The 11895-nt window shown below is 44.6% G+C and overlaps 1 long non-coding RNA gene and 1 pseudogene across 5 annotated transcripts in view; one reads left to right on the top strand and one right to left on the bottom strand.

Moving 5' to 3' along the window:
* Positions 1-5968: 5968 nt before the first annotated feature.
* Positions 5969-7550, bottom strand: LOC105498776 (nuclear transcription factor Y subunit gamma-like; annotated as a pseudogene).
* LOC105498777 (uncharacterized) overlaps positions 7521-11895 on the top strand; it is a 49141-nt gene continuing 44766 nt past the window's right edge. For all 5 annotated transcript variants that reach the window (XR_011612362.1, XR_011612364.1, XR_011612361.1 and 2 more), the window contains exons 1-2: positions 7521-7690; positions 8082-8196. This is a non-coding gene — a long non-coding RNA (uncharacterized lncRNA). The remainder of the gene's footprint in view (positions 7691-8081; positions 8197-11895) is intronic.

Below are 11895 nucleotides of genomic sequence, written 5' to 3'. Positions count from 1 at the left end.
AAAGAAGGAATATAAGCCTCAGGAGGGCTGATGACTTGATTGATTTTGTTCAACAATGTTTCCCATGTGCCTAGAATAGGGCTTGGTCCATAGTAGGGGCTTCATAAATATTTGATAAGTCAGTGAAAGAATGATTGACAGGAGTCTAGAATTCTGTCTTATATGATGAGATGAGAGGGCTTTAAATAATCCAAAAGAAGGAAGAAAGCCATTCCATGGCCATTATTAATATTAAAAAGTAAAACAAAACAAAACAAAAACCAGGTACTGGCGAGATTGTGGAGAAAAAGGAATGCTTTTACACTGCTGGTGGGATGGTAAATTAGTTCAACCATTGTGGAAGACAGTATGGGAATTCCTGAAAGACCTAGAGGCAGAAATACCATTTAACCCAGCAATCCCATTACTGGGTACATACCCCCCAAAACATAAATCATTCTGTCAGAAAGACACATGCACATGTACATTCATTGCAACACTATTCACAAGAGCAAAGACATGGAATCAACCTAAATATCCATCAATGATAGACTGGATAAAGCAAACGTGGTATATATATGCACCATGGCATACTATGCAGCCATAAAAAAGAATGAGATAATGTGCTTTGCAGGAACATGAATGGAGCTGGAGGACATTATCCTTAGCAAACTAACACAGGAACAGAATATCAAATATTGCATGTTCTCACTTTTAAGTGGAAGCTACATGATAAGAACACATAGACACATGCGGGGAAACAACACACACTGGGGCCTGCCGGAGGGCAGGGTGGGTAGGAGGAGGGAGAGCATCAGGAAGAGTAGCTAGTGGATGCTGGGCTTAATACCTGGGTGATGAGATGATTTGTGCAGCAAACCACCACGGCACACACTTACCTGTATAACAAACCAGCACATGCACTTAAAAGTTGGAAATAAAACAATAAAATATCAATAATTTTTAAAAAGAAAGAAAGAAAGCCATTCCAAATGGGGTGAACAACTCTTTTCCAAATCACCTTGCAAAATAATTAGGGATTTGTGTGAAGGAACGCTACTTGACAGCATCCCAAAATGGGCTCATTATCCTTGCTTGTCTGCTCTTACAAGCCCTGATCACTACAGTCAAGGAGAAGGAATTCTTTCTGATTCTAGAATGCAGATAGACTCCATTAGAACAAGTAGTATTTTGGGTAAAATAAAGAAGAGATAAGCTGAGGTAAATACCTAGACTAATGACAAGAGAGCCTTATGTTTAGCATAGACTTCTAGTTTGGTGTTTTTAAGCATATAACTGCTCATTATGTCTTCATTAAAGCATTTCAAGGGATCCCCAGGTGAATTATAATGATTAAAAATAATGCAAAGCAAAAACCTTTTGGATCTATGTCAGTGAACGAAAACACTCCTCTTAAAAGGGGAGAGTGGCTCAGTTCCAATATTCTCATGGAACAGTCTTAAGAAGAAGGGAAATCTGTAACAGGCAATTTTTAGGGTAGAAGATTGATATGGTTTGGCTGAGTCCCCACCCAAATGTCATCTTGAATTGTAGCTCCCATAATCCCCAAGTGTCATGGGAGGGGCCTGGTAGGAGGTAATTGAATTATGGGGGCAAGTTTTTCCCTTATTGTCCTCGTGATAGTGAGTAAGTCTCATGAGACTTGATGGTTTTATAAAGGGCAGCTCCCCTCCACATGCTTTCTTGCCTGCCACCATGTAAGACATGCCTTTGCTCCTCCTCTGCCTTCCACCACGATTGTGAGGCCTCCTCAGCCATGTGGAACTGTGAATCCATTAAACTTCGTTTTCTTTTTAAATTACCCAGTCTCGGGTATTTCTTCATAGCAGTATGAAGGTGGACTAATACGAAGATATACGGTAATGTGAATTTAAGAAGACTCATCTTTAAATAAAACTGTCAGGCAACAATGTAACATGGCTTTATTTCTGTTTGACTGCAGGAGCACGTGAGAAATAGACACCTTAAGGGATTTTCTCCAAGACAGGAGACAGGAGATCCAAGCCTCCTAATGTCCATTCTCAAATCTATTCAGAGATTATTAGGTGACCAAATAAAAAGGGAAAATTACCATTTAACTTACAGGACAGTCTACAACTGAAATTAATAGTGAGATCAAAAAAAGAAAAAACAACCAAAATATTGCTCATCTTTTATATGAACTCAAATACCTTCTGGCTTCTTGAAATGAAAAGTCTGACATTTTTCCTGGCAGTATTGCTGAAAAGATAAGACAAATGGAAATTCCTGAGATGATCTGGGATACTTATCAGGAGGAACAGCTTCAAGGGAAACGTCTGCTTTCTCTCTCTTGGAAATTACGAAACCATTGACAGACAGAAACACGTTGGTATTTGATAATAAGAAGGCAGCATGTATCATAATATTCTAGGGCATATCTGTTCAGTGTAAAAAGAAATTGATCTGCATAATAGTCAAGAGTCATTACATCACTGTTCCCTGCCTTCCCACTCCCTAGTTACCCGCTGTGTGGCCACAGAGTGGCTGTAAAATGGCCCACTGTGCTATTTATGTCCATTGCAGCCAGTGTTCCTTTGATTTAAACCTTGAGATTCACAAACACCAGAAGAGGGAATGTTGGTAATGACGATCACTGTCTCAGGAAATAGTTTACAGTGACAGTGGATTCTATTTCAGTTTCTGGACTCTAAGGTGGTGTTCACCCCACTGAGGCCACCTATGGGATTAACATTGGCAGTGCCCCAAATACATTGTGTATACTTTCTGGTTCTTACCCAGCATCAAATTCAATCCCAAAAAGCAAACACTCATTTCACTTACTCACTTCCTTAAGACTCAGTGCGAACTTGGAGCATATTTTCCTGCTGCAAGATTTCAAGTTTTTATTGGTCCTAGAGGGGCCAGAAAAGCTACAGAAAGGCCTTTGCTTGCAGTACCAGCTTCAAAACCTTTCGGCTAAAAGCAGGAAAGTCAAAAGCATCAAATACAGTCTTATAAAGGCTATTTTGATTTAGAGAAAGCTTTTGAATTTGCGTTCAGATGTGAATCCTGATGGCAAGATTAACACTGTTTATGTAGAGAAAAACCTGCATGGAGGTGAGATGAGTGCCCGTTTTTGGTGAGAATGGCAGGATGTGCTACATGTAGATTGGGTTAACTATGTTGGCCTCTCTCTGCTACTCTTCCGCTTAAAACATTTCACAGGTTCTCTATGGCACTAACGCATATTTATCAGAATTCTGTTGGTAGCAAGGCACAAAAACCTAACCTAAAAAGCTTTAGCTTGAAAGTATGTTTATTGGTTCACATGACTGAAAATTCCAGTGCATGGGACTGGTTTCAGATGGATCCAGGAGTTCAAATAATACTGCCAAGATTTTCTCTGTCTCAGGGTGAAGTCTGGGCAATCTTTGTGCCCGGGGTGCAAGATTTGCGGCAGCAGGTCATGCAAGTACTGACTCTGCTCTAGCAGGGCCCTAAGAGACAGAGCCCATGTGCACAGCCTTGCCTTCTTAAATTTGCACTGTAGGCATCTTGCCTGCCTTACCCTGGACCCTCTTTTTCTCTTAACTCTTATTTTCATGTTGCTTTCTTTCTCGGGTGAGTTCTTCTTGCTCGGTGAGCAGAAGCTCGCCAAAGCACCAGGCACGGTTCTACCACATGACCAAACTTTTTCCTTGTCACATCTGCCTCCCTAAAACTCTTTTTCCATTTATTTCAGGAAATAACAACCCCAGGACTTGGGCTCATAGGCTCTTATTAGCCCCGCTTGAGTGTGGAAGAGTTACCCAATAGAATGTACTCCCCAAACTGTTTCCTTCTCCTCCTGAGCACACAGCTAAGCACATTTCCCAGGTGCCCTGCATCTAGGTCTGGTCATGTGCCCAGGGCCAGGGAGGGAATGTAAGTAAAAATGAAGGCCATCTCCTCCAGACCTGGACCCCACTCCACATTCACTTCTTCACTCATTGTCTGGGCATAGAACATTCAGCAGGTGACAGCACCATTAGAGGAAATGAGCCTAGATCCCTGAGTCACCACTTGGAGGAAGCCACACTGGAGAGCCGCCTGATCAGGAGTGTGCATGATGTTTGGTTTGTTTGTTTTCGTGAGGGGGAAACCAGCCACTGAGATTTAGAGACTGTCACAACAGCTAGTGTTACTCATTCTATGTAATCCATTGAGTGTTTGCCTCTTCTTGAACCCATTAGTAGTATCAAAAATGATGCGATGTTCTGAGCAGCCAGGCATGGGTCATGTGCTCATCTTTGAAGCCCTGAGTTAGGTAGAGCCCTACCCCCAACCATAAACAAGTTAGAGCAGGAGTAATTCCCCCCAAAGAAAACCAGGATGCCGCGGGGCGCGGTGGCTCAAGCCTGTAATCTCAGCACTTTGGGAGGCCAAGACGGGCAGATCAGGAGGTCAGCAGATCGAGACCATCCTGGCTAACACGGTGAAACCCCGTCTCTACTAAAAATACAAAAAACTAGCCATGCGAGGTGGCGGGCGCCTGTAGTCCCAGCTACTTGGGAGGCTGAGGCAGGAGAATGGCGTAAACCCGGGAGGCGGAGCTTGCAGTGAGCTGAGATCGCGCCACTGCACTCCAGCCTGGGCGACAGAGCGAGACTCCGTCTCAAAAAAAAAAAAAAAGAAAACAAAAGAAAAGAAAACCAGGATGCCATTACCAGAATAAGGGGGAGAAGATGCTACACAGACAACAAACCTGATGTGCACACAGTCCCGCACGTCCCTCTCGGGCTGGGCTCTAATGCAGTGCTTGAGGAACACCCAGCATTTTGAGGTCCTTTTCAAGTCATGCCGCCGCTCTCATTCTTGCTCTTCCTCTTCGTCTTCCCTTTTGCTCACCTTCTCAGCCCCCACTCTCTTACTCTCCGTTCACCTTCTGGAAATTCTGCTGATTTTTAAAATGCAGCTTGGATATCCCTTCCTTCCTGAAGTTTCTTCACATTCAAGGTAAGTTTTATGTTCTTCTCTTTCTCTCATGGGGCCCTGTGATTTCTCTTTCTTTGTCTTTACTTCATTATTTAGAAATTATTAACTGTGAAACTCTCAAAGCCGGGATGGGCCTAGTCATCATTTTGTCCCCAACACCTAGCACAGTGCTTCCATCTGGTTGAAATGTTCAGATGAATAAAGAAAGGAATATAGTCCAATCATTAAACCGTGGGCTAAATTCACCTTTGCAGTGGCTATCTACAGGATAGCTAAATCCACATTTCTACTCCTATGATTAAGGAAATAAGAAATTTTACAATCAAAAACAATCAGTTGCATGCATGTTTCTGAAACTATATGTCTATTTTGCAACTCTTACTGTGTTAAATCTAAGGACTAACTTTTGAGTAAGATAAGGTCTTATCATTAATTTCTTTTTTTTAATCTAAAATAGATTTATTGCATTTCATGCAGTTTGAAGACCATGGAAAGGGGACTAGCACAGTTTTTAATGCATTTAAAAAATAAAGGGGAGGTGGGCAGCAAATGCCTAAAGTCCTAGACTCCTGGGTCCCTAGGAGAAAAGAGTGTGGCAATGAACCCACCCACTCTCCATGGGGAATAAATCGGTCTCTTAAATGCAAGGACTGTTTCCATGGCCTCTGGATGCAAATACACAGAGCTCCGTGGTAAGAGTAAGGGATGGGGAGAGGACCACTAGTGAAAAAGCAGCTACACATATTACCTAATTCAATCTGAGGGTAGAACAACATGGCAAATCTTGGGGGCAGCAACTGTTCCAAGGGTCAAGAAATATCGCACACCCACGGGCAGATTTGCTCCTTAAAAGAAGTGGCTGTAAGAAACAAAAGGAGAAATATTTCTTCAGCCACACTCTTCAAGAAAATGCCAAAAAATATGTGATTTAATATTTTAATTTCATAGCATTGGACACACAGCTCAACATATTGAAATATTGATTCCTTGGAGAAAAAAGGAAACAAAAAATACTGCATCTTTCTGTTGGAGAATCTCGGCCCCCAGGCATGGGGCCTAGTGCACCAACGCCCTAGCCTGCAGGAGGCACTGAGGTTAGTCAGGTTCTCTGGGGAGGGAGGCTGTGCCCATGACCTGGGGCTGTATGGCAACGATTGTGTTGGATGTCCTTGGCCTTGACAGCTCAGGCTCTCAGTTGCCAGTCACCTGGGGGGCCTGCCCATCGGAGGGCTGGTTGACTGACTGGATAAACATGGGCTGGGCAGGTCCTGGCCTGCAGGTATGGTTATTTGCTGGATCTGGTAGAGCTGCTGTCCACCTGTGAACTGGCTGAACTACTGCTGTCTTCGCTGGACCTCTGTCTGTGTAATCGGTTGAGAGTTGGTGTCAAGTGTCTGGATCTATCCCTGCAGAACCTGGGTGCCTGATACAGACTGGGCTAAGCAGATACACTGCAGTTGGCCAGCTTTCAGCTGCACTGGGATCTGCTGGATCTCTCCTGTGTTAGTGAGGATCTGCTGCGTCACCTGCACGGACCATCCAGTACCACTCTGGGCCTATTGGGCTTGACCCTGTGGCTGGGTCTGCACAATCTGCACCTGCTGACCTTCTGCAACCTGTGTTGTCACGGGTGTGGTCTGGCCCTGCTGAGGCTGTGCGATGATGAGCTGCCCAGGCCGGATGGTGGTCATGGAGCTGGCAGTGGGCTGCTCTTACTGCTGCCCCTGAACTTGGACGGTGGTGGGCTGCTGAGCCAGCGTGAAATAGTACTGGACTAGCTCAGCAGGAGTTATAGACTGCAGCACCTCCTCCTGACACTTTGGAGGTTTCAGTTCATCTCTTGGAACAATATGGAGGAGAAAAGCAAATTGATCAAATTCCACGGGGATATCATTTCTCTGTAGAGTCTGGCACTTGTTATCCTGTGTGTGAATCCAGGCTCGAAGAGTCAACTCCGTGATAAAAATCTGAGCCGCCCTGGCAAAGAGCACAGGGGCCTCTGCACTGATCATCTTCACATCCTCATCCAGTTTCATAATCTTCTTTTTTTTTTTTTTTTTTTTTTTTTTGAGACGGAGTCTTGCTCTGTCACCCAGGCTGGAGTGCAGTGGCGCGATCTCAGCTCACCTCAAGCTCCGCCTCCTGGGTTCACGCCATTCTCCTGCCTCAGCCTCCCGAGTAGCTGGGACTACAGACGCCCGCCACCTCGCCCGGCTAGTTTTTTGTATTTTTTAGTAGAGACGGGGTTTCACCGTGTTAGCCAGGATGGTCTCGATCTCCTGACCTCGTGATCCACCCGTCTCGGCCTCCCAAAGTGCTGGGATTACAGGCTTGAGCCACCGCGCCCGGCTCATAATCTTCTTAATAACGAGCCAGTGGGAGTTCGTGCACTCAGAAATCTTTCACTGCTAAATTCCGGACTTCTTCCATGACCCGAGGCCAGAAGGACTTAGGCTTTGCTGGCATCACTGCTGTTAGTACCACTAAATCCTCCTTCTGTGGACATTTCGGCAAACGCCTTTGCAGGGAGTCTAGGAAGAGCAGGAGCCGCCCTGGCGCTCCTGCGGAGTCGGGCAATGCAGAGGCTCAGGCACCGTGGAGGGAAGCGGAGAGCGGGAAGCGTGAGTCCTGGAGAACGGCGCATGCGCGAAACTGGGGCACAAACAAGATGGCGGGCACGCCGTTTGCACCGTCTCGCGTTTTCCTCTCCCTTTCCCCTGGTGCCCCGACTCCTATAATTAATTTCATATAAGAGGTATTCTGAGAGCGTAGTTATATCAAAAACTCACCTGCATTATTTCCGTGTGTGTGTGTATGTGTGAAAAATGAAGATAAAGAACATATTTAAAAGTAAAATCTGCTTTGTGGGAATGGAATTTACTTTTCACTTTTATTTTTCCTTCCCTTTTACATTGTTTGGGATCCACAGAGTGTGAGTGCTCAACGTACAGCAAACAGGAGGATAAAGCTGTAAGGAGTGTTTCGGATTTGATTGTAATCTCTCTCTCTTAAATAAAGATAATGTCCTCATTGTCTGATTGAGACAGAAACTCCCCACCTCCCTATTAAAATTTTTTTTTAAAAAAACCCTGACCCAGAGGTTTCTGAAGCCTCCATTGATAACACACAATGGCCTGTTCTTCTAGGATGTTTCATGGCCCTTAAGGAAGCCTCTGTTCGCCCACATGATGAAAGGGTGAGAGATGAGCAAGGAGAAGCCGAGGTTCGCCTGCCTCGCCCTGCCTGGGCAGAGGACTGTGGGTAAGTGCAGGAATCCATTAAGGACATGCTGGGCCGAGGGAAGTTTGTATCTCAAGGACGAGAAATAGGCAAACTTTCACAGGAAATATTTCCCAGCACCTTTCAGCTTAGGGGATAGAGGAAAGAGGAGGCAAGAAAGAAAAGGGAAACAAAGGCACAGAAGTGGGAGGAAAGGGAGGGAACCTAAGCAAACACCACCATGAGCCACAGCCAGTGCTCAAGGTGGCTTTGCCCTTTTTCTCGTCGTGGGCTTTCCGATGCCAGTCCTCGCCGCCCTGGCCCTTGGCTGAGGCCATTTTTCAATGGTCTAGAGGTGAAGTATCCCAAGCGGATGTGTCGTGCTGAGCTGTATTAGCTAAACTCTGTGCTGGAAAAATAAGACTGCACTCTCTGTCAGCTTGACCTGGTGCTCACCCATTGTGAAGGCCCTCACTCTAATCCCTGAGCTTCTGAATGTGTCACCTTACATGGCACAGGGGACTTTATGGATGTGAGTAAACGTCCAGTCTTTCAGATTAGACTGGGCTCGTCTGGATTATCCAGATGAGATACAACGTCACTGGCTTTGAAACTGCAGGGAGGGGCCACAAGCCAATGGAGGAATGTGGGCTGCCTCTAGAGGTTGGAAAAGGTCATGGATTCTCCCCACATTGGCCTTCAGATAGGAAAGTAGCCCCGCTGAAACCTCGATTTTAGCCCAGTGAGACCCATGTCAGACTTCTGACCGACAGAACTATAAAATAATACATTTGTATTATTTTAAGCCACTAAATTTATGGTCATTTGTGGCAGCTATGGAAAGCTAACATATTCATTAACAGATCTTGAGAAGAGCTAGAGGCCAGAGGCCAAAAAACACTTCATAGTCGGCTTGGCAGCTAATAGCAGGAAACAAGCATTAAATTGTGTGTCCTGTGCTGCTCTGCACTAGTCCCACTCTGCTCAGTTATAAAGGGCTGTAATGAGAAGAGGGAGATGAAAAAGAACTGAAAGTATTTACCGACGTGGAGAGGAAGTAGATGACAAAGGTCAGCATAAATTGGGCTGTCTCCCGTCTTTTAGGGCAAGTAAAAGGCTGGTGAGCCATAGAGTTGTGAAAATTGTATTTTAAAATCAAAGTTGGGAAAGGCTTCGAAGTTGGAGTACTTTTTTCAAGCTCTAGGATTGTAAATATATTAAGGTGATAAAATAAAATGGTGCATGTGAGATCTCTTTGAAAACTATAAATTATAAGATGAAGTGGGCTAGATAGTTGTCTCCAAAAGAGTAAGTCCAGGTCCTAATTCCTAGAACATCTAAATGGACCTCATTTGGAAAAAGGGTCTTTGCCAATGCGATCACATTAAAGATCATGAGAAAAGGTATTCTGAATTACCCCTAAATGCAATCACATATATTTTCCCAAGACAGACACAGGTAGGAGAAGAGGAGGAAGCAATGTGGCCACAGAGACAGAGACTGGAGTGATGGAGCCAAAAGCCCATGTTGGCAGCTGTCATATGCTGAAGGAGTCACAATCTTTCCTCATAATCCAGAGGAAGTGGCACCCTGCCAGCACCTTGATTTCAGACTTCTGGCCTCCAGAACTGTGGGATAATACCTTTCTGTTATTTTAAGGCACACAGTTTCTGGAAATTAGGTATGGCAGCCCTAGAAAACTCATATATGTAAGGTTAGGAGCTAAGCTAGAAAATACAAGTACTACTAGAAATGGCAATATGTTCATTTATGAGTGTTATTAAGTGGTCCACTGACATTCCTATGTTATAGTAGGATGATGTGAGTAGCACGTGAACACCTAATCGGATTTCAAGTTCATGAGTAGGTGGTGAGATCCTTGAGGATCCTGTCTTCTCCTGGTGCCCCCCATAGTGCTGGGTGCCAAATAGGTGCCCAACAAAATATTTTCGGATTTGCATCTCGTAACAAGGAGTAATTCCTCCAAAGAGGAACTCATCAAGAATGTGGAAAAGTAGAACTGCTCCCGTCAGGAACTGTGGCCCTGTGGAACCCCAGGTCACTCTTTCTCTTGGGAGCTACTGAATTCTCAGGAAAAGCCTATATAAGTCCAGCAACTTCAGGGTCATCTATGACACTCTGTGGACCCCTCATGAAGGTTTTCCCCCTAACTCATGCAAGAGAAGTTGACCGTTCCCCAAAGCCACATTGACCAGATGAATTCACGTGATATGAGGGGATGGGATCAAATTTTCCAAGGTCCGGGTGGTGAAGCTACCTCTACCCAAGAGGGAGCCTGTTACGTCACATTCCCATTGGCCTCCATTCAAACCTGAGTCCTGCTGCACCATGAATTTGAGAAAACTTTTGATCTTCGGATTGCTGCCTCATTTTCTAGAAATATCTAGAAAGTTTCTAGAAATAGTCATTTTGTGTGGAAGCTTCAAGGTCCTTTACTGGCTAGCTTTGGCTCCTGTCACAATACCTTTCTCTCAGTCAGCATGACAACCATCTGCCCTTGAGGCTGACAGGCCAAAACAAATATGATTAGGGTTGCTATCTTCAGAGTGCTGACAGCACCCTAGGTGTTGGACAACTGGCGTGTTGGTTCCAGAATTGTTCCCCAGCCAAATGCAGCCAGCCCAAGTCACAATGCCAAGCCTGGTTCCCAAGGGACTTTGCAGAAACTGAAAAGTGAGAGAGGATACTATATACATTTGGATGAGAAATATGCTTCCATCAGCACTGGTTCCCCTACCCGATTCAGCAATACATGAAGCTATTAAAAAGAATGCATGTTTTAGTTACAAGTTTGGCAATTGTTCATTTATCACTATACAGTCTCCTTCCACCCAAATATGCCCAGGAGTCAAACGCCCCGAATCTCTTTTCTCTCTCATGGATGAAATTAATCATCTATCCAAATGAGATTTTCTGTGCTACGTTGGCATGACTGCCCCTGTCTGGGATCCTGATGTCCCACTCAAGAGAATGGCTCTGTTGTTCTCCTCAGACTGAAGCCCGGAGCAGCTAATTCGCCTCCTCACAGAGGCAGCCTCCACACTGAATTTGTAGGTCAGAACGTCTGTTAATTCTTTTGATCCTAGGCTTCCTTCCTTGCTGCAACAGTTCTTGCATCTAGTCTGGTTGTGTTAGGATGGCTATGACCAGTCTTTGTCATGGTAATGGGGTTATATTCCATTCTATTTTAAAAGTAGAAGTATGATGTTTTGTTGAGGAAGTAACAATTCCTGTTATGTCAACTGCACATTGCAGAACAAATTCAGTTTTCAGTGATTCTGTTTTTTGAGATGAAATTGGAAAGGAATTTGGAAATTGTCTGGCTCAGATTCTCCATTTTCATCAGGAAATCAGAGATTCTTCCAAAGTCAAAAGCTTGTCTGTAATGGAGCAGGATTTGCAGTCAATTCTCAAAGTCCCCGTTCTAAGCTCTAACCATGACCTCAAGCTTCCCAGAATGATTGTCTGAAGATCCTTGACCATCCTGCACTTCCTTGTTAGTAGTCCCATGTCTCATGCTCCTCCTGGAAGGTGATTTTGATATCCATTTATTTTGATAGGAGAGTCCTGGCCATCATCTGGCATGAGCTGCAGAGAAGCTTGTGTCCATCTGTGAGGTGGGAGGCGTATTATTTCTCAACATAATTGCAGCGAAGCCACCAAGACTCTAGATGTTAGGGTGAAATGTCAGTCGTCCTGAATATTGGCTCTTGTTTGACA

This window comes from Macaca nemestrina, chromosome 14, assembly GCF_043159975.1.
Source record: "Macaca nemestrina isolate mMacNem1 chromosome 14, mMacNem.hap1, whole genome shotgun sequence".
Classification (NCBI taxonomy): Eukaryota; Metazoa; Chordata; class Mammalia; order Primates; family Cercopithecidae; genus Macaca; species Macaca nemestrina.
Note: the sequence above shows the minus strand (reverse complement) of the source record. Positions and strands in the feature narration are given on the sequence as shown.